The sequence below is a fragment of the Ceratotherium simum genome, chromosome 10 (assembly GCF_057802395.1).
Source record: "Ceratotherium simum simum isolate JZ-2026a chromosome 10, ASM5780239v1, whole genome shotgun sequence".
In the NCBI taxonomy this organism is placed as follows: domain Eukaryota; kingdom Metazoa; phylum Chordata; class Mammalia; order Perissodactyla; family Rhinocerotidae; genus Ceratotherium; species Ceratotherium simum.
In genome coordinates, this window is record NC_141909.1 from 80,508,323 (window position 1) to 80,531,447 (window position 23,125).

A 23,125-nucleotide genomic window follows, 5' to 3' on the forward strand; every position below is an offset into this window, starting at 1 on the left:
CCAACAGACACAGTCTCTGCAGCAAGGAAAAGAATTTTTTTCTCAAATGTTCAGGAAGCAAGGAGTGACTCCAGCATAACAAAGTACAGGTTCTAACCCTGAGATCATTTTTGCCATTTTTATTCTATTTTGACATCCTCCCAGAGATACTACTACCTGATTTTCAGATATATCAATAATGAAAGCAGGCAGCATATTACTCAAAACCACCTTCTATTTTTTTTTTTTTTTAAAAGGAATGACTAAGTAAATGGATAACGAGTACCTGCCCCCTTCCCCCAGTGTTTGAACTGCTACACTGTCCCTCCCGCCTTTCCCGGGTTGGATGCCCCGCTCTCTGATTGTGATCTTGAGATGTCTTTGCCAGGATTCAGCAGTGACTCCAGAGCTCCACTCTATTTATAGTCCTTTGTTCCCACAGAGCTCTAACATTCTGTCTGTGCACTCGCGCTGTTCCATGGCTGAGACACGCCCTGCTCCTAATGAGCTCTCAGTTCACGGGCTGTGAACTCATCGTCCCGAGGCACATTTTTGTCAGGCCAGTGCATTGTGTAATCCTTTCAGTTGGTGCAAACGCTCTCTAGGATGTTGCAAGACTCCCTACTGCCGTTTTATTATATCTGGCCACTTCCCACATCCAGTTTACCTGTCTACATCACGAAAGCATTGAAGGTTAAGACCCCTCTTTGTCTCACACATTTTGGTCTTCTGTGTGCCCATATCTCCAACAATCTTATCTTCAGGCTCTGTATGATTACACCCTCCAAACTCAATAACTCCTCCCTTGCAGTGATGACCAGAAACACTTATTTTGCCGGTCCATGTATTTTGTCAGTCCATTTTATAACTCTCCTCAAAACTCACTCCTTTGAAGTGTTGCTTGGACTTTATTTCTGACACAGTCTCATTGAGAAGGATGTCTAAGGGAGAAACAGGAAAGAAGGACTTCATTAAAATGGAGACAGACGCAGCCTATCACAGCAGGCAAGGCATCCTCGGCCTCTGGTATATTTAGGTGTCTTATTCAGATTATGGTGCTTGGATTTAGTGGGACTGGACCCATTGACCAGGTTCTATGTGATGCCCACCTGGAACAACGATTACTATCAAGTACATTTTTCTGAAGTGATGAGAATAAGTAATTCTGTATGGAAACTGTTTAAAGGAGTTAGAGTGATCTCTTCCTTATAGCTTACAAATTTTTGAAAATTGAACCATAAAATCAGTACAGACCCTGGCCCCTACTCTTAACCTTTGAATAAAAGAACCATGTGCCTGAAACTAAGACACTTGTGCAAAAGTACAGTTGTGTAGGCAAGGCAAATCCAAATATTGGTTTTGTTTTGAAATGAGAGATCCCTTTGCTTTCTGATGCCATGTGATGTTTCTCATTCCATTCTTCATTCTGCACACATGGGTGACTTTAAGTCGGCATTCATGGAAACAGTTTAAAAAGGTCTTGAAACTGAGAAGTGGATTATGTCAAGGACTAAAATTACTTGAGAACTTTTTGATCATAGAGATTTTAGAGTATGATCAATTTGACACATGTGTCCATAATGATATGAATATGTGCTTTCTGTAGTTCTGTGATAACACAAAAGATGTGGGCAGAAGGAAGTTACTCTAAATGCTTTATATAATATTTTATTCAGTTTAGAACAGGTGCTGCAAATAGTGTCAAATATTAGCAGAAATGTTCTATCATACTCACTTTCTTAGCAATCCTTTACTTTCCTTCTAAAAGTTTATTGGCAGCTGATTTTGCTCCTTGAATTTCTAAGAAAATAACTTTCTGTCTGTATGTGAATGTAGCATTCTTGATTTTCAAGTATAATCTTGATTTCAAGCTCTGTGTGACAAATGGAAGTTGGAACACAGGACTTATCAAAAGAGAAAGAAAATGCACATAAATCTTTCCTTAGCATTACTCCAGTTCTTTGTCTACTTCAGGAATGAGTTCCAGAAAAATGCTGCTGAAATTAAAACATTCTGGGATGATGTTGATCTCTGATGATTCAAAGTCATATTTTCCCTATATGTCACTTTATTTCATTTCAAAAGTAAATTTAAAAAAAGAATTAGAGGACACAATATTGAAGGAGAAGAACAAAGTTGGAGGACTGATGCTACTTGACTTCGAGATTTACTATAAAGCTACAGTAATTAAGACAGTGTGGTGTTGGTGAAAGAATAGGCAAATGTATCAAAGGAACAGAATAGAAAGGCCAGAAATAGACCCCCCGTTAATATAGTCAACTGATCGTTGACAAAGGAGCACAGGAAATACAATGGCGCAAAGATAGTCTTTTCAACAAATGGTGCTGGAACAACTGGACATCCACGTACAAAAAAACGAACAAACACATTACACTTTTCACAAAAATTAACTCAAAATGGATCATATACCTAAATGTAAGACGCAAAACTATAAACCTTCTAGAAGATAACATAGGAGAAAATCTAGATGATCCATAAAAGATATAATTGACAAGCCAGACTTCATTAAAATTAAGAACTTCTGCTCTGCAAAAGACAATGTCAAGAGAACGAGAAAACAAGCCCCATATTGGGAGAAAATATTTGTAAAAGACACATCTGATAAAGGACTGTTATTCAAAATATACAAAGAACTCTTAAAACTCAACAAACAAAAAGACTGATTTAAAAATGAGCCAAAGACCTTAACAGACACCTCACAAAAGAAGACGTACAGATGGCAAATAAGCCTATGAAAAGATGCTCCACATCATATGTCATCAGGGAAATGCAAATCAAAACAACAGTGAGATACCACTGCACACCTATTAGAATGGCTAAAATCTGGAACACTGACAACATCAAATGCTGGCAAGGATGTGGAGCAACAGAAACTCTCATTCATTGCTAGTGGGAATGCAAAATGGTGCAGCCACTTTGGAAGATAGTTTGGCAGTTTCTTATAAAACTAAGCATACTTTTACCATATGATCCAGCAATTTCACTCCTTGGTATTTACCCAAAGAAGTTGAAAATTCGGTCCACACAAAAATCTGCATGTGGATGTTTATAGGAGCTTTATTTATAATTGCCAAAATTGGAAGCAACCGAGATGTCCTTTAATAGTTGAATGGATTAAAAAAACTGTTGTGCATCTAGACAATGGAATATTATTCAGCACTAATAAGAAATGAGCTACCAGGTCATGAAAAGACACAAAGAAATCTTAAATGCATATTACTGAGTGAAAGAAGCAAGTCTGAAAAGGCTACATACTGTATGATTCCAATTTTATGATATTCTAGAAAAGGCAAAACTGTGGAGATAGTAAAAAATTACCGGTTGCCAGGGGTTAGGGGGGAGGGAAGAATGAATTGATGGAGCAGAGAGGATTTCCTAAAACACATAGGTGACTTGTCACTCCAGTAAACGTTTCTGCCAGAGAACAGCAATAGTTCAGGAGCTGAGATAAATACCTCCAGGACATGTAAATAAATGTGAAAAATTACTGAAAGAAAATGTGGACTTTGGACGCTGGTGTCTTAGAGAAAGTTATGCAACCACAGCAGAAAGTTTTGAGTGCTTTTGTCAGTTATAGAACATTGGGCTGTATTGCTGAGAGCCAGGATGGAAATCTTCATGTGAATATATTTTTGCTGCAATTAAGAAAAGATGCAGATTTTCTTGTGAATTTCTCACTGGGAGGCCTCATTACCTACACTTATGCCATTAGCTAAGTCCCCAGAGACAAACATAATTTAATATTCATTCGTTCATTCACGAAGTTGTTGATTGTTGCTCCTTCATTCATTCCCTCAGCAAATATTCGTCAAGCGCGGGTGATAAATTGAGGGAAGAGTAACGGCCCTACCAGCGAGCAGGTTAGAGTCGGCTGCAGTTCACTTGACCTGTGAACTAAATAAAATAAAATGTAAATATTCCTAATTAGAAAACAAGAGCACCAGACTCAATTTCTTGTTTCTTTGTCTATCAGTGAGCTCTCTCCCTGCCTTCCTGGCCAGGAAACACTGTCAGTCAATATCAACCCGAGACACTGAGTGAACTCGAGGATGGGTCAGAACCAACAGGAAATGGATCAGCAGAAGTCTAGAGTGGGAGAGGCCGCGGGGAGGTTTCCTACCCACCCCACCCCACCCCCAGCCCCAAGTTCTCCTTCTGCAGAATGCAGGAAATAAACATTTTTTTCGCCTTAGCTGCTGTTAGCGTTCAGAGTATGCAGTCTGAACTAGGCCTCAGGAGAAAAGTCAGGCTGGATCTTTATTCATGGTATGTGGTTAAACATGTTTTCATGTTGTCAAAGATTAAATAATTAGGAGAACATGGTCAAGATCAAAAGGCAGCTCCATGTCACAAGCAATTAGGAGGCCACTGCAGCTGTGACAACTAGGGGTCCCCGCTGGTATGCTACCTGCTGTAGCCAGCCATGTGGGTGCAAGATGACGCCTGGACTGGGCACTCCGGGACTTTTCATTTAAATCTCATTAAGACAGAAGTGATCCAATAAATACAAAAATAACAGAGGGAAAATGGATACAAAGTTGAGCACAAAATAAGACGCAAATTAAGAAAAAGTGTGAGCCACTAGCGTATAAATTAGGAATCCTTTCTTGAAAAAAGTCTAAATGGAAATGTTTTACATATATTAAAACAGATCCCAACCTGATATGTTTGTAAAATCATTTTTTCAACACATCTGTACATCCTCATTAAGAAAGAAATGTGTTGATGATTCAAATGGGTTTCCAAAGGAACACTTAAATTATCATAGCATTATTAAATAGATGTCTTTTTGGCGATCCTATCTATTGCCTATTTTCTTTTTTTTATTACTGTAACATTGTCCGTTGCCTATTTTTATAGATTGGAATATCAAAGAATGAAACAGAAAATCTCACCTGAGAATCCCCCTACTTAATATGCTTATGAAAGTTAAATTAAGCAATGTGGAAACAAAATGAATAAGTCTAAGATTAAACTTATAAAAATGGACTGTTTCTCAAACTGTTAAGTCAAGAAAAGCTAATCTGATTTTCTCTTGTAGAAGTGTCCCTCTGTGGTCTGACCCGGCCACCAAACAGTTCTAACCCCAAGTCTTCAAAAGACTCATTCTCTTCCAGGTGCTTGAGGGCCCAGTCTGGCGCTCTCAGCTGGAGTCCAGCATCCACTGAGAGCAGGGCAGTGAGAGGCCCACACACAAGCGGCTGTCCTGGACGCAGCTCGGCTCAGGAAGTCACAGCATTAAAAGGTTATTTTACTGTTACTTCTCGCCACACATCTTCCGTTAAAACCAGCGTCCAAATGGTTAGTTTAAAACATCTCTGTATAAGAAAACTCCTACACCCCGCCAGGCCAGATTATCTTATGGATACCACTCAAGTCACATCTACAGACGCACTGGCTGTCATCTGCCTTTGCAAGACCTCTTCTTTGCCCCATCTGAGGCCCTTTCATCCTTCTGGCATCTTTCGGGAGGTCAGAGGCGGTTCTCATCTGCTTCAGCGTCAGCGTGGGCTGTCACCCGCACCTCCAGCGTCGCTTTGTCCTGGGCACTAACCCTGCTGCTCCTATCACAGCCTCATTCCTGAGGCAAGCAGCTGCACCATGAAGGGTTGCCTCCTGCCCAGGCCCTGCGCACCCCCACCGCGGCTCCCACCCGCACAGCGATGCCTCGCCGCCAGATCTCTATCAGGGCCCTGCCCCCACTCCGTGGCTGCTCTCAACTTCTGATGCACCCTGGAGGTGGCTGCTCTCTCCAGAATTCTCCAAGTCCACTCTGCCACTCTAGACAGCGGCCAAGTCCCTGCCGCTCCATCCGCACCTGCCTCTGTTCCCTCCCCTTCTGCAGCTTTTGACATAGCCCGCAGCATCCCGTCTGCCACACTGTTACCTTGCCCTTCAGGACAGCCTCTGACCACTGGGTTTCTCTGTTCTCTGTGTTTGCATATCCCACTGCGGGGATGCTTGAGCCCCTAGTCCAGCTCTTAGTTTTCCCTCCCCACAGTGCACACCTATCCAAAGGGGGTCTGGATCGGAAAGGGGTTTCATAACCCTGCACCATGGCCCTCAGGCCCTCCTGCTGGCGGAGCCCCTTCTCCCTGCTGGTCCCCTCCCAGGGCCAAGCCCTCGATGTCGCTGCCTTAATCTTACCTGACACACCTGCATATCTGAATCTCCAGCATAGACATAGTGCAAGTTTTCCCCCAGGCCTGACTCGCTCACCTGATGAGTTTTAGATATTCAAGCAGGGGTTTGAGATGACCACAAACTTAATATAAGTTAAGAGTGTGATGTAACCACTAAAAATGCTAATGCTGTCTTAAGCTGAAAAGCCCCACGTATGGTATCCAGATGGAGAGAAGGAATAGTTCTGCCATACTGTGCATCGCCTACACCCACTTCAGGGCACCACGCTCCATCCAGGGAAATGCACATTTAAAGAAAAATTTGACTAACTATATTTGGTCTAGAAAGAAGTAATTCAAATAGTAAAGGGCTAAAAGCAATGCCATTTAATGAATAATTGAAGGAACTTAGTTTAGATGTTTAGAAGCATAAAACAAAGAGGAAAGGTTATCAAGCATCTGATGTGTTGACTGGTTCTGTGCTGCTTCAATGGGAAACCAGGTCGAATATCTGGATATTACAGAAGTTGAATTCAATGAAATAACAACGCTTTATATCCTTCCCTCCATCCTTCTCTCCTTTCCTCTACCCTCTTCTTCTTTATCTTTTTCTTTCTAACAATAGAGCTGCCCAACAAGGGCGTCTGTGGCCTGGTAAGGTAGTGATCTCTCCTTGACTGGGATCAATCGGGCAGGGACTGAACAACACTCTCAAATGCTTCACAAGAAAACATGTGCTTGAATTGGATGGGATTCCGGACTAGAAAACTTGTAATATTTCTTCAAAAGCCAAGATTCTATAACCAGAGCTGTCTAAGCAGAATAGACTCCCCAGGCTCCTACGGACCAATGCTTTCTAATATGCCTTCTTTTCAAATGGTCTAAATATACTTCATCATAGAAAAATTAGAGAAACAAAAAGAAGAAAACAAATCACTAATAAGTTTACTAGGAGTAAACACTATTGGTGCCTTTCCTCGGTTTTCCACTCAGCATAAATTGTATTAATGGTGTTTTCTGAGCCTTAGAAGTTTTCTTTTTAACTGTACGTGTTGAAATTTGTTGAGCAGAGTGTTTCCTTCCTGAGCAGGTATTCCTTGGGAGTGTCAGAGATGGGCCTGGGGACCTGCTACAGGAAGGCAGCCTCAGGAATTTCTCAAGGAAAATGAGATTGAGAAGCTTCTTCCAACTGGAAGGTTCTGCGTAGTATGACTGTCCAGTCCAAGAACAGACAGGAGCCACAGACACTGGCTGTCCGGTCCCTACACCACATTATATTCTCAGCACGTCTTTACTGGGTGACAATATCTCAGAGGGATACCTGTTTTTCCATAAATTCAAAATCTTAAACTTAGGTTGGTGCATGTTGGTGAGGGGCGGGGGTAGGGGAGGGTCTATACCAACAGAAGAGAAAGAAGGGAATTAACTCTGAAGAGGTCATGCCGAGGGCACAGGAAGGTCACGTTTGACAAGTTCCACCATGGGCAGGCAAGACTTTGAAGTGTGTTTCCAGGTGTGTCAGGGAAGAACCCTTTAATATTCTGTAATGGGAAGGTCACTTTGTTGACAGCCCTGCCAGTATGTCCTCCCATCTCGCGGTCCGGGGATGTGACAGGGAGAGAAAGAGGTAAACACAGCTCTAAGCAGGGGCACAGCGGCGGCGAGGCAGAGAGTGAGGCGCTCGCTCACTTCAATCCTCCCGCCCTGCCTCCGTCCTCCCACCCTTCTCTTGCCCCCTCAAGGCCTTCCCATTGACAGGAATATAGAAGTCAGCACCCTAAGGCCACATGAAGGTACCAGGGGCCTCCTCAATCTCCAGAGTCTCCCTGAGGAGGAATTGTGCATAAACTCATTCCGAGCTCTTCACTAACTTCTTAGACTCCACAGCTTCTCTGTGACACAAAGAAAGTCACATGAGAGACAAAAGTTCAGTGGGAGACTCAGAGAGGCCCTGGCTCAGGGAGGGTTTTCTCTTTCAAGAGGTAGACAGGCTCGGCCCGCCCAGGCCCTTCCCTGTGGAATTTTCTGGGGGCTTGCTAGGGCGCCTGCTTTCAACTCGCCTTCTGAAGTTAGTCTGAACAATGGAAACAATTCCTTTCCATGATTAAAATCTTCCACCCTCTAAAATTAGTCCCAGGAAATTAGAACACCAGTAATTGTAGGAGGCTACACAATCCTAGCAATTTAAAGTGGAGTCGTTTACGGAAACCACCAAGCAAAGTCAGTCCTCAGAAGGTATTTCCTCACTGGTTTTTGTCCTATAACTTGAGGCCACTAAAAGGTCATCAAATCTCAATGGCTCTCAGTCTCCCAGTTATTAAATCCATTCCGGTTAAAGGATAACACGGAATTGTTAGCAAAGAGAAGTTGTGAGATGCTGGCCTTTCTTCATTCAAAGGGAGGTGGATGAATGTGTATCGTGTGTGTGTGTGTGTGTGTGTGTGTGTGTGTTTAATTAGGGATTTTAGAATTTAAGACTCTGTCCTTTAAAGGTTTCTTTGTCATTATTTTTTTAAAAATCACAAAATTAGGATCATATTTTCTCCTTTTCACACTGTCCATGCTTAAAATCTAATAACATAAGCACTTTATATAGCAATATACATGCATATGATAGATTCTATTAAAAGAATCTGACAATTTAGCCTTGCAAATGAGCCGTCAGTTCACCAGCTCAACAAAAAATGGCTCTACATTTTGCTTGTATGTGTTTTCTTGAATGTGCTGCACTTTTCTTGGAAAGCACTATATTTTTCTTTTGTGTATCTTCTCTGGCTAAAAAAAAAGGTCTAGTGAGAAATTGCCATGCTCTGAGAAAAGGGCAGATGCTGAACTCCGAAACTAGGTCACTGGTCATCGGATCAAGAAAGCTTGCGGGCTGTTTGGCTCAGTCACGCAGCGCAACTGAGGCCAAAAAAGAGGAACAAGATAATGTTCTTAAGGGGTTCAACCTCAGCTTCCTTCCGGCTGGTCTGAGTTGTTGAGACACACTCTGGAGCACCTTTCCCTCCTTCTGAGGCACCCCCAGCCCCTCCCCGTCCCTTCATTTTCACTCTCACCAATTGTCTTATCTTCTCCCTGTAAAATCATCAGTGCCAAAGCAGTGGCTGCAGGACTGGAAGCCCTGTGCAGAATTACCCCACCCAGGTCCAGGGTACCTCCTAGCAGGTCCCAGTTTGTACCGTACATTTTAGCCGCTCCAAAATACTATTTCCTAAGTTCATTCATGCATTCTTCTATCCAACCTTGAACCGTTACTAAAAGAAGCATTTTGCTAAGGATAGAGAGACCGTAGTGAACAAGCATAGAGCCCTTCCTCTCAGAGAGCTAACAGTCTAGTGAAGGGACACAGCCATCATCTGATTTCACAAGTCACAGATTTCAAAGTCACACGCGGTTCTTGGTACTAAGAAGAGAGATACAAAGTGCTGTGAAAATCCACATCATCAGGCACTTTTACCTGGCTTGGGTGGTCAGGGGAGCTCCCTGGGAAGGTGATTAGAAGCTGAGGTGTCAAGGACACGTGGACCACTGGGAGGGGTGGGGAGAGCCAGCAGCACGCAGGCAGAGGGAGGAGCTCTAGACCCCACAAGAGTGCCTCCCCACTCACCTGCACCTGGGGAGTCCTGTTTTCCTGTAAGCACCAAGCAAATGACACCCCTTAAGCAACCCTGCCTGGTTTCCCCCCAGCTGAACTGGTCACACCTTCCTCTTCTTCAGTCCACGCAGTCACTTAACAACACACATCGAGCACCCGCCATGTGTCAGGCGCTGCATGGGCACCAGGTTACAACCGTGAACAAGACAAAGTCTTCTCTTGGTTTAAAATGTAGGTTTTATCGTTATCCAGGTGTGGTGAGGCCAACAGACCCAAGGGCGAGTCACACTGAAAAGACAGTGTGTTATTCACAGTTCCCAAGAGGAGGGGGCCACATGGGGAGCACTGGGGTCAGTCAGGAGGCAGAGGACGTGGGGGAAACACGAGGAAGAGCCTTTCCTGCCATTTCCGAGGGGAGGGACAGGCGAGGCAGGGTAAGCAGCCTCAGGATTGGCTCGTTTGAATAATTTCAGTGGATTCTGGGCACAGGTGCTGCCCTGAGTTGTCTGACCTGTCTCTGGGGTGATCAGGGCTGGGGAAGAGTGGGCCAGCGTGTGAGAGCTGCCACAGGAGGTGGTGGGGGTGGGGTTTTGGTTGGGTGCTTTGTGTATGAACGGTGTGCTCACAGACCAGTCCTTCACTAGCTCTAGGACATGGTCAGGGCGGGGCAGTCCCCGCAGGCTCAGCTAGGCCCCAGACATCAAAGTATCAGAGTAAACAGACGGGCTTAATACATCACCCTCGAGGTTTAGCTGTCCAGCTGGGGAGAGGGACGAGAAACACAAAATGCCGTACAGAGCTGAGCACACTAGTCAGGCACCCAGCCTGGCTTTGGAGGGTCAGAGCTTCTCGGTCCAGGAGAACAGTCTGGACCAAGCTCCGAAGGATGAAGAGGCATCTGTCAGGGAGAGCAGCAGCGAGGACAGAGACACAGAGGGAGCAAGCAACCAGGTAAGTGAACATCGCTCAAACTCTCTGGAAACCTGAGAGAGAGAAAAACTCCAGGAAGAGATCAGACTAAAAGTCAGTGAGCTCAAATTGTGTCTGCCCAGAGGCTGGCTTGATCCTGAGGGAGGAGAAAGCTTACAAGGATTGTGAGGAGGTGAGTGATGTGCTCAGATTTGAATTTTAGGAGATTATTTGGAGAGGAGTTGAGAATAGCATCAAAAACCTATAAAACGTGAGGCTGCCACAACGATGCAGGGCGAGGTAGTGGTGGTGGCGGCGGAGGAAAAGAATGTGAATGGAGGATCATCATGGGATTTGTGGAGCATGGACATGGGAGGCTGGGGCAAGGGGACAGGTCCAGGATGACCCCGGGGCCCCTGCCCGAGAGCCAGGCAGGGTGCTCAGCTACAATTAGGGGAGTCTACGCAGCCTGCTCGGGCAGACAGCGCATAGATTTTTAAGCCAGATCCTGGAATATGAGCCTTACTTCCTACGGATTATATTATTTCCAACAATTTATGAAGTAATTATGAGCATCCAGGTCATTGGGCTAATGTTTACCTCAGAACATCATTATAAGGACTAAGCGAGATGATGGCTACGACAATGCTTTACCGAACTGCAGCACACAGCTCGTGTGTTTTCTGAACTTATTCCTACCTTTATGGCTCTTGTGTGGTCTAGGCCTCTGTCTGCCCAGAGCAAGGGAGTTCACAGCACCCCCAGCTTAATGCTCTACAGAGCAGCCACGGCTTGTGCATGGTATGCAAAGGACTGGCAGTCTTTGTAACCACTGGCATCTGATCTGCCCATCTTCCTTAGCAACAGAGCTCTGAGTTTATTCTGGACAGCCTTGCACCCCACTAAAGGAAAACACCCTCCAGGATCCCAGGAAACTAGCTGCAAGTTCTGGCCAGTGAAATGTAATTGGAAGTGGGTGGAACTTCTAGAAATACTCCTTAAAGGGAGAAGATATGACATTCCTCATTACCTCATTTTCTCTTCTGATCAGAACTCAGATGAAATGGCTGGGGTTCTTGCAGCCACCTTAGACTATGAGGAGAAGATTTTTATCAAGGCAGAGATCTGGAAAAAGCCTGGGTTCCCCACGACTATAGCGGCACCTCACAGTCTCGAACTCCCCTTCTCTGAGCCGACTTACATGAGGACATGAAACTTTTCCGATCCTGTCTTACCTACTGTTTTTCAGGTCTTTGTAACTTACAGCCAAACCTAATCTGAAGTTACATAGATATCCTAATAAACTATCAGTAGTTTTATCTCTGAATACAAAGTTCTAGGAAAGAGAAAAGTGGGTTATGTATTCATAACAAATGTCATAATAATATCAGTAAGCTTAAAGAGGGAAGACATGGGGGAAACACCAAATCTAACCTTTAAAAAAAAATCATTTTTTTCCATTTACTTTGTCAGAATCTTCTAAGATAAAGTAAATATTTTGAAAACTTCCTCAGGAAAAAAATGGTGAAACTATTTCATTTTACAGTAAAAAATATCAATATTGTTTTCTTTTTCTAACCTATCTTTACTGCAAGACTTGTTGTTGTAAAAAATTTTAATTCAGCTCCTTTTAAAAGTATTTTAAAATGAGTTGGGCCCGGCCCGGTGGAGTAGCGGTTAAGTTCATGTGCTCTGCTTCAGCGGCCCAGGGTTCGCAGGTTCGGACGCTGGGCACAGACAGACATACCGCTTGTCAAAGCCATGCTGTGGTGGTGTTCATATAAAGTAGAGGAAGATGGGCACAATGTTAGCCCAGGGCCAATCTTCCTCAGCAAAAAGAGGAGGATTGGCAACAGATGTTAACTCAGGGCTGATCTTCCTCACACACACACAAAAAAAGTATTTTAGAGCAAACTTGCTCAAGAGAATTTTTAGAGAAGCAGAGAAAACAATGTCATATCCCTGGATCTACTTGAAAAAGAATTGGATGAATTTCATTTGCCTTCTTTTTCCACCAAAATCTTTGTGGACTAAAACAAAGTACGGAAAATTTCTGTGAAGTGTTTGACATTACAATAAGTGAGAAAGAAGCAACCCGCACCTGGAACCTTTAAAGAAAACTTTAAAGACAGCAAGGAAGGTGTTGCCACTTTCTAAAAAGAGAAATTCATCTTTCCTTACCTGTTATGGACTGAATTGTGTCTCCCCAAATTCCTATGTTGAAGCTCTAACCCCCAATGTGACTATATGTGGAGATCCGGCCTTCCATAAGGATGGGCCCCTAATCCAGTAGAACTGGTGCCCTTATAAGAAGAGGAAGAGACACGGGGGATGGGCGTGCACAGAAAAGCGACGTGGGAGGACACAGTTGGAAGACCGCTATCTGCCAACCGAGGAGCGAGGCCTCAGGGAACCAGGGCGCCAACATCTTGACCGTGGACTTGCACCTTCAGAACCACGAGAAATAAATTCCCCTGTTTAAGGCCCCCAGTCCGTGGTATTTCGTTATAGCAGCTTTAGCAGGTTAATACCGTATCTGATACTGCCTTATGTGACAGCTACTGTGCAAGGGAACACTTTGTACATCAATGTGGACAAGATTTTGAAGCAGAGAAAAGAGCAGTCTGCCGTCTGAGCGGATTTTCTACTCTGATGTTTGTCTAGTCAGTAGCCCACTGTCTACACTGCACAAGGTTCTTTCTGTCCACTTCTGCTCTCCTCTGGCTCCTCCATTTATGCTTGTCAGCAACAGCCACCCGGCTCCTACTTCACAGAGAAAACTTGGAGCCATCACGTGGGAACTCCCAATGTCTCCAGATACCAAGTTGACAATCCTTTCTCCGTCTGCACCGCATTCCAGTCTCCCTTTCTTCCTGTCACTCAAAATAAGCCATTTCTCTTCCAGGCTCAGATAATCGTGCACATGTGTCTTGGAGTCTATGCCCACATCCTCCCATGATTGACTCTTTTCTGTCTGGTTCTCGTTCTTTCTCTTGCTGTGTCTCTCTCTCCCTCTCTCCTCCCCCTCACAGCCATGCTTCTTTAAAGGTCTCTCTATATTTGTGGCTTCATTTCCTAGCTTCTTCTTGCTTCTCAACTGACTCCAGTTCGGCCCCTGTCCTCGTAGCTATAACTAAACAATTCTCACTTAGGTTACCAATAAGCTCCGTGTTGCTGAACTCAGTAGACATATCAGCCATTTCAGCAGCGTTGAGCACCTTTGACCTATAGTGCTCTTTCTCCTCTCTGAGACACAATGACATCCAGCTTTCCTCCCATCTCCCTGGCTGTTTCTTATTTAGCTGCTTCCAAGTTCATCATCTTCCACCTGGACATTTAATTCTGAAGTTCCTAAAACATTAAGTCCTAGGACCTCTCCACTTGTTTCTCTACCTATGCCCCAAACTGTACCTGTGGTCAGATGGGAATCAAATTTATACCTGCAGCTCAGCCCTCTCCTCTGTCATGTCACCACGCAACTGCATGGTAGCCTCAAATTCAATATGAACCACACTGAACTCATGATTCTCGCCTCCCAGCTTGGCAACAACCCTGCTCCTCCTCCAGGGTTAGCTGTTGTCAGTGGTCCCCCTGGCTGCCAGGCTTCAGTTACCCAGGCAGAGACCCAGGAGTCATCCTCAGCCCTCCTTCTCCCTCATCCCCAGATCCAAACCATCATCAAGTCTGTCAATGTTTCCTCCTAAAAGTGTATTAGTTCTTTTCACCTTCTTTCAATGCCACAACCTCCAGGCTTTTTCCAGCTACCATTGTCTTTGTCCTGGACCCTCCTGACGTCACCAGCACAAGCTGTTATCCCAGCCTCTTCAAACCGCTCTCCAGACAGAGACTTTGGAGATGCAGCTATAATCAGGCTGCTTTCCCCTCCAGCCACTCCCTGAGCCCCTCTAAGACTCTTCGCTCTGTTCCCACTGCACTTGGGAGAACGTCAAAGGCCCTGAATACCCCTGACCATGGTGCCACCCGACCTGCCCAGGCCATCCTTCCCAGCCCATGGGTCCTGGCAATCTGGACCCAAGACACAGGAACTTTATTTCAGTCTCACAGCTTTATCTACATTTTACTGATTTTAAGAACTCTTTGTGTAGTAACAGCATTAACTTTCTTTTACATATGTTGCACATATTTCCTAGATTTTTGGCTTTTAGGAGTGAAATAGCCATGCGTTATGCAGCCTCAGAGAAGATCACAAATAATCACCCACAGGTGGTTCCCGATGCCAAGGCCTCCTCAGCAAGGGGAAGCTCATCCAGGGCTTTACCTGGCCAGCCCAACTGGAAGGGCCATGCCTCAGAGTAAAGGCTAAAGGTTGTAGAAAAAATCTCAAAGCCAGAAACCTGCAAAACTAAGTTTTAGAAATAACCACCTTCCACAGACAGGAAATAGCAGACATCCTTTTTGATGAAGGCACTGAAATTTCAGGAAAGTGGCACTACAGGGTTTCTTTCTGAACTTTTGTGAATTTTATTCAAAGCAGACTGTAGCAACATGGGTAGGATTGATTGCCTCCAATCCTAATTTTAGCTCAGATGAATTCAGTGCAGCTGAATAGGCACATTTCTCATTATTGTATTTCCCCCACAAGCATTCTGGTCTCCCAGTGACAGCCATGTTATTTCTCTCTTTCATATAGAATGTGGGCCTGGCAGAACCAGCCATTGTTCTGCCACATCACGTGGTCCCCCATTATTTCCCTTTCCATAGCCAGGCTGAAACTTGGTCCCAGCGAGTGGGCAGGTGAAGGGCCCAAAGGAGAGCATTAGTGAAAAAGAGAGAGTGGGTGGGCCGGCAGCTGTCCTTTTATTCCCAATGGCGGAACAGGACCAGGTATGGTGGGCTGCTGGGGGTGAGTTTAAACACCTTATCATCTCAGCCTTTTCATCAAAGATGTTCAAAGGGCTGAGACCAGCTTCTCTCGTCTCTCCTCCTGCTGGCCATCTGCCAACTGATAGGGGCACAGCGGGTATCCCAAAGCCTCGGACCACAGAGGAGACTCTGGGGTATCCTGAAGTCCTTGTGCCAAGTAAAGGCTTACATTCCAAGACAGCCATCTTCCCGCCTCAGACCACATCTTGTAGCTGTTTTACATCACGTGTCTTTTCTGCTCAGCCAACACACTCACCACGCACTGCTCAAGACAGCCCCAGGCGGAACCAGGGGGCTAAATTTTCCTGCCCTGAGTCCGGAATGCACTGACTGCTGCCAGGGCCCCCAATATGTGTCTGTTCTTAGCTCTCCCAATGGGGAATAAGGGAAGACGTGCTGAGCTGGAAGGTCACGGACTCCGCTCTGGAGGCAGCATGAGGACTGAAGGAGGGCGTTGGCGCCCTGGGCATGGCTCCTGAAGTAGTGGGGCGAGTCCTTCTGCCTTCACTGTATGACACAGGTCTCCCTGTTAAAATGAGGTATTGTTGTCTCATGGCCAAGCAGTGGCTTTGAAGTCAACCCAGACTTGGGTTTGAAGGTGAACTCTGCCCCTCAATAGCACTGTGCCCTTCACTTTCCTACTCTGAATCTTCATTTCCTCTCTATAAAATGAGAAAAATTCCCACTTTGCATAAGACTGTTTGGAGACTAAAAGAAGCAAAGTATGAAAAACAGCTTGTATATTGCCTACCAAAAAATAAGTTAAATTATATTGTTAAGGAAACCCAAGATAAAATTCTAAACTTAGATACCTTAAAGATATTATTTATTTAACTAGAGTGAAATTTTCTTCAAGGTTCCCATAACTTGTCAACAATATTCATTGCTTCATTCTTTCAACAAGTATTTATTGGGCACCAGCTGTACGCCAAGCACTGCTTTAGGTACTTGGGGTCTATTAAGCTGTGTGCTAGCACACGTTTAATAACCAGGGCACTCTGGTGGGAGCAGGGGAAGTCCTGACTTGTAGTGTTTGCCAGTTACCGTGGTGTGAATATCCTTTCGCCAATTTCAGGCTACTGATGAGGTGGAGTGTGGAAAGGAGGTGCTGCTGTCTGCCCTGGCTCCAGCACAGCCCTGGGCGAATCAGTAACAGCCATCATCACCACCCTCCCTGCCATCGCGGAGCTGTCTTTCTGACATCGCCCCTTGCAGATAAAATGTGACCCAATACTCCTCCCTCACCAAATCTCTCTACAAGGACATTTTCAGAGACAGAGCAATTAAACAAATGAGACCGACTTTATTTTTATTATCATTATGACATTGTTTTGTCACATAAAACATCAGTTCCTGCCCAAACTTTACTTATACGTGAAGGGCCAAAGCTCATTTAAAAACAAAAACCTAGCAAAAAAGAAAATCACACTCCTCCAAAACTGTAGATGACTTATTCTCTTCACTCTGGTCTTGTTAAAGCGAAGGGCACCCCGCGCTGAGCGAGGAGAGCCCGTCCTGGGTTCTTTCTCTGGGCACAACTGGGCTGTGGAATCGGCTGCCCTGGCTCAAGGCAGGCGATGGCCGAGAAGGAAGGGGAGCTTCACAGGCGTTCGTCGTTTCCTGGAACCTTTGCAGTTAACGTGCAAATGCACAACACAGTGCTGGGGCGACATTCCCCGGAATCCTCTCCCCAGTTTCAAGGAGTGTGAGAGTGAGAGATAGCAGGAGGCCAAGGCCAGTAAAGGTTTACAGCTCCCAGGGCACAGTGGTAAGACTGTACTCAATATTTCCTGGACCTTCTTTTTTCATATGAAGCAGTAAAACTAGGGGAGAAAATGGATAGGACAGACTTTGCCAGTCTGGGAATTCACAGCTCTCTGTGTTTGTCACACTCCACTGTACAAAACTAGGCCTGGTCCCCTGAGGATAAAGTTTCAGGGCGGCGCGTGGGGTGCCGCCAAGCACTGCCCTGTGATGGGGCAGAGCAGGCCAGCGGCCTCGTTACGGGGCCTGTCTCACTGCAGTGGACCTGAGCAAACAGACAGGCAGGTCCCGAGGCAAACACAACTGACCAATGTTTGGCCCAAATTCACTTGCTGCTTGGATTTTTAATAGGCAGATATCTAGCTGTAATTACTGGATTCCACTCAACCTGCCATGAAGCTGTTAAGTCACAACCACTGCTTATGGCATCACATCAGAGTCTACGGACATGCAAATCATGGTGAGGTAAAAAGGCTGTACCAGTTGCAGATTTGATGAGTAAACAAAGGAACATCAAGAAACACAATGCACCCATTTCTACTTCCAAAGGCCCTCGGAGAATCCAGGAGAGCCTCAAACGCCCTACCCACCCCCCACCCCCCATATCTCATGTGAATTCAAGAGCAACAGTAACAAGAGCCTCTCTCTTGGGCTAGTTGACCTCCTGGACCACATCCATCCTCAGGCGGGGCTGCAGCTCAGAAAGAGCCTGGAGGCGGTGGAGTTGGCAGCTGGGTCCAAATCCTGGCCCATTATTTACTTGCTCTGTAACCTCTGGCCAGTTTCTTAATCTCTCTCTGCTTTTCCAACTGTAAAATGGGTTACTAAAAGTACCTACCTCATAGAGTTGTTGTGAAGATTAGGTAAATTTGTAGGTAAAGCGTACAACCCAGGACAGTGCTCGGTACATAAGCCCTACGCGCACGTCAGCTACTGTAGAGCAGGATTGCGGGAGATTTTGAAATTGGTCAAGGGATTGTTGGGAAGACTGGGATTACAAGGATGATTTGATTCTATAGGATGTGCACCTTTGTTTTTCTTTGACTAGGATATTTTACAACTCTGTAGAGATACAAGTTAATTTGTAGAAAAGTGATAGTTAAACAATTCTGCCCACAGAAAAGCATAGTGTGTCCCATAGAAGACAACTGATTTTCACCCTGTGGATGTGGACCGATGTTGCCAGTTTACACTCCTTTGTAAATTCATTTCAGCATCCTTATCCGCTATAAATGTGGGCTCCTTTGAGTTCTCTTTTGAACCAGTTGTAATAACATTTTACTGCTTTCTTCATTAATACACTAACTATGATGTTTGACATGTTGATCTTCTATTTGTGTGAGAGTCATGATCTTGTTCTCTTTTCAAGTTTGTCCTGTGACGCTATCACCATCATCATTACTTCTTGTCTGTCCACTCATTCGCTCAACAAATACTGTGGGTGATGAGTGTGCACCAGGTGCTGTAGACTCCCTCAATGTCCATAACACCTCAGCTGTGTGAGCTGGAATTTGGTATTTTAAAGGGCACTGTTTGTCTCATAGTATTTTTAGCACAATTGTTTTCCCTCTGACCACATTGTTCAGATATAGGCATGGCCTCTGGGCATTCTCCTAACAATCAGAAAGGGCTCTTTTCTTTTTCATTTTCCAAAAGGTACAAAGAGTTCAGAAATACATAGTATGTTTCACCATCATTTCACTTTTCCTACCCTAGCCTTTTTTTTTTTTTTAAGTAGAGTGCCCATTTTCACAGCCTACACTGAAGATACGTCTCCACTATGGGCAGGTCTTCTAAAAGCACACAGCTCCTCAGAGAGCACGTTGAGAGCATTAAATTGCTTTTAGATAAAAGAATCATACCAGGGGTCACTAGTCCATTTGATCTCTTAACATTTCAAACATATAAAGTAAAAGAAAATGCATCCTACAAGAAACCCAGTGCCAGTGGACTCAGTTATAGCTTTGATTCCCTCCTCTACTCAGATTTCACAGGTGAGCTGAAATTAGCCCAAACTTGCCTTTGCCACCCAAGTTCATCAAAATGGGAAAACCAGGGGGCCAGGGAGGGGCATGGCCTGAGGGTGAGCCTTTCCAGCCCTTACACTAGAGCCCTACTCTAAGGGTGTCTCTGTGGTTCGCCATCATTTGGAAAAAATCAGCTGATCCATCAGTTCCCAGACTTAAAGACCATGTAAGAGGGGAGACCAGAGGGCCCCGGATGCAGGCCCTGCAGCATGAGAAAGTTCAAGTGGGACACTGCTCTCAGACATCACCCTAAACACATCCTGACCTTGGGGGACTGTAAACACTCATCCTGGTGGGGTTATTTTAAATTGAAGGCCGGCATGGCACAGCTGCACAAGTGTGGAAGGCCTAAGAAAATAACTACTAGTTAGAGGGCGCTTTAATTCAGTTAACTGCAGTGGGTGGAGGCTGGAGGGCAGCAGCTTTTAACAAGTTTTATTTGAAAGACTAACTCGGTGTGGTTGTCACGACAGTTGTGTTTGTGGCTAGGGTTGTATTGCTAACAGATGGGCACCTGGCAGCCTTTTCTAATTCATGCAGACACTCTACAGAAGGAGTGACCAGGCTAAGTGATTCCAACGTTAACCTTACACAAACCGTTCTCCCCCGTGTTAATAAACAGAACATTTTAGGGCTGTTCTGGTCAAAACACTAGCAGAAATATTCAGCCGTTCCTCCCTTTTCCCTGTCCGCCCTCTGAGAATTCATTTAAAAAAAAAAAAGTCTTCTGCAGAGAATCACTGCCTGAAAAAAAAAAAAGGAATGTTTTGCAAAGAGCCCCAAGTACAAATACCCTCTCCACTCATCAAGTCACCCACCGTGTTTGGACGTCCAGGAAAGGAAAAGAAGCCTCGAGAACACCAATGTGGGGAATTTGCTATTTAGAAAAGCCAGTGTCAGAAGAGAACTTCCCATCCCACCCTCGGTTTGGGGAGATCAGTTTTAGAGAACTGCTTTGTACTTCAAAAACAAAACAAAACAAAAAACCCTGTGGAAAGTAGTTCAGTATTTCATATTTAGGCACCAAGATTGCTTTTAAGGAAGCAAAACTTCTTGAACTTTGCTGTATTTTAAAACAGAATATTATGACACATGGAGACACACACCCAAACAGAATCAGGCAGCCAGCAGTGGAAAGAGAGGAGGGGAACACCCAGGAACGCAGTTCTGGGAACTCCTGGTACATTCGTATGCAAATCATTTCACAGCAGTGCAGGCTGAGTTCCCAGAGCAAATGATTTCCATCTCTGCAGTGGCTCTACCTTCACACCAAGGTAATTGACCACATGCCTCTCTGCCTGGACCTTCGACATGCAGGGCAGATCTTCATTAGTCCTCTACTATTACAAAAGGAAAACCATCACGGAACATTGGGCATACGTTCTCAATGAATCTCTGTGGGTTGATAATTATTCTTTTTTTTTCCTTTTCAAATAGTTTTGTGTAATTTGTAGAATGACAATACAAACCCTTGGAACAAATGACTTTTCAAATAGTTCCCAAGTACTCCACCTACATTTTCAAAGATGAAATAGCTAGCTGTTCCCAAACAATTTGGTGACTTGAACCATTTCTCAAGATGAAATTTGTAAAGGATTTCTCCTTTAGCACAGACAGCTGACGTCCTGGCCAACTAACCTGCAAATAATGAGATTTCCTGAAAAACCTATCAGTGAGTGTTGTTTTTTAAATCAATCACAAAAGAAAAATTATTGTAGCAAAAAGGAGAGAAAATCAATTACTTTAATTCCACATATGGTTTAAAGTATTTTTAAATATTTGCCAACAAAAATAAAGACTGAGTTGTGGTAAATGAACATTTTACCAACGTCATCTGTGCATGGAAATTTACCTGCTTCCATATCCTACCTTTTGATGATGCTCCTGATTATAACAGAACACAAGACCCAGGACAACGGCCAAGTGGGAGTTGAAGGACTTGGGGGGTCTCTGATTCTAGGGCAGGAGAATTATTGAGACCTAAATTGATTTACATTTTTTAAAAGTCTGCTTAATGTACAGCATCTCTGGGGAGCCCCAGCTGGGGATCAGGAGGAATGAGGTCAGGTCAGGGAGCTCCTGGCTCCCTCCCCATAAGGTCACCTGTGGCTGGCCCATTCCCAAGACTGAGTCACTCTTCTTGAGGTGTGCTCCCTGCACACTGCTCCCCTCTTCTCTTGTCTCTGCTGTTAATAACAGCTCGCAGTTTCTGGCATCATGTACCTCACAACTCCATGTGGTTTCCCTGCACCCTACCCATGATTTGTAAATATCTTTTGATTAAATAATCCTCAAATTATCTTAACTTGAGTGTGCCACCTATTTCTTACAGGGACCCTGACTTATGCACAGCCCTATTTAATACTGATTCTTAACCTGGGCCCCACGGACTCCCCAAGGAATCCATTGGTAGAAGTCTATTTCTATATGATAGGTTTTATTTCTAATCCTCTGAAAGTTATTCTATGTATTTAAAAGCATTGTTCTGTGAAAGGGTCCTTGGGTTTCACAGGGTTGGCAAAGAAGTCTATGGCATTAAAAAAAAGGAGTGGGGAGTGAAAAAAGTGAGCAGACAGGTATTTTTTTCTCTCAACCACTCTATACCAAAAATAGTATGGAATGGAATTCACTGGTATCTGTGGGGAGGAAACTGAAGATTCCTTTCCCCTTCACAGGCCCTTCTGTTCAATATGCTTCTAGGGATAAACTCCTCATTCTACCAAGATGAAGTTTTCATACAGTTAAAAGGAGGAAGACATGAGGATTATTTTCATAGGTATCAAGAGAAGTTGGTTCTACTTCCCTTGGGAGAAGGCCTAGCCATCTCCTTTTACTTAGTTCTCTATGTCTTATTCTCTCCCTCTCTCAGTGTGTGTGTGTGTGTGTGTGTGTGTGTGTGTGTTTAGGTGAAGGAGTACAAAGTCTGGGCTGAACCATTCTCACAAGGAAGGAAGAAGCCTGGCCAGTCTTCATTTTCACTCTTTTATTTGATTCTGTTCTTTTATTTGATTCTTGGAGGAACAGAATACCTGAATACATGAGGCAGAGTGGATCATCTATTTCTCCTTTTTCAAAGTTCTCTTTTCTAATATGCCTAAGTAGGATAGGCTTGGGAAGCAATACCTTGGTTTCCCAAGTTCCTCTCCCAACCACGAAGGATCTTAACAAGACTTCTAAGCCATTTTCATTTTTCCATTTGGGCCAAACTGTCTTGCTCACTACTCTCCTCTGGATTTTCCTACAGGCAGATCCACTCTAGCCTTTTCTTGCCTTGAACTGGAAAGATGGGAGAGAAGCCCTGGGGTGGCTGTGGACAGACTGGCACTTTCATACTGTTCTTATTCATTCAGAATGACAGTTGAAGATAGTTCTCCATGGAATTCTACCTAGCCTGCTAGAATTTGCAGTGTTGTTCAGCAGCAGAAACCATTGTTAATGTGAAAAGTTAAATTTCTTTGCCTTCTTCTCTGCACAGGGACCAGGTTGGATGGGGTGTCTGATCCAAGGGAGTGTTCAATGTCTCAGGCTGCTCTTGCCAAATATCGCTAAAATATTACACTCATATTTTTCACCTTTATAAGCATCTAGTTCAGGATGACTTCCTTCTATGTTGTTAAGAGTTGATCAAGTAATTAATACCGAAGAAGATGAACTAAAAACTATAGCACATAAAGTAAATATAATTGTAAATTACAACAAGCATTTTCATAGACAAGACATTGTTGATATGAAAACAAAGAAGAATACGTCAAGGGTCAGAACAAGGCTGTGCAGAACTCTGACCGAGCTCAGGAATAGTCTTTGAACTGAAAATCAAAGAA

General features: G+C 44.3%; 1 long non-coding RNA gene across 1 annotated transcript in view; it reads left to right on the top strand.

Moving 5' to 3' along the window:
* The first annotated feature begins 10,441 nt into the window (after nt 1–10,441).
* Nucleotides 10,442–23,125, top strand: part of LOC147916193 (uncharacterized) — a 34,499-nt gene continuing 21,815 nt past the window's right edge. Inside the window, exon 1 of the long non-coding RNA XR_015553502.1 lies at nt 10,442–10,671. This is a non-coding gene — a long non-coding RNA (uncharacterized LOC147916193). The remainder of the gene's footprint in view (nt 10,672–23,125) is intronic.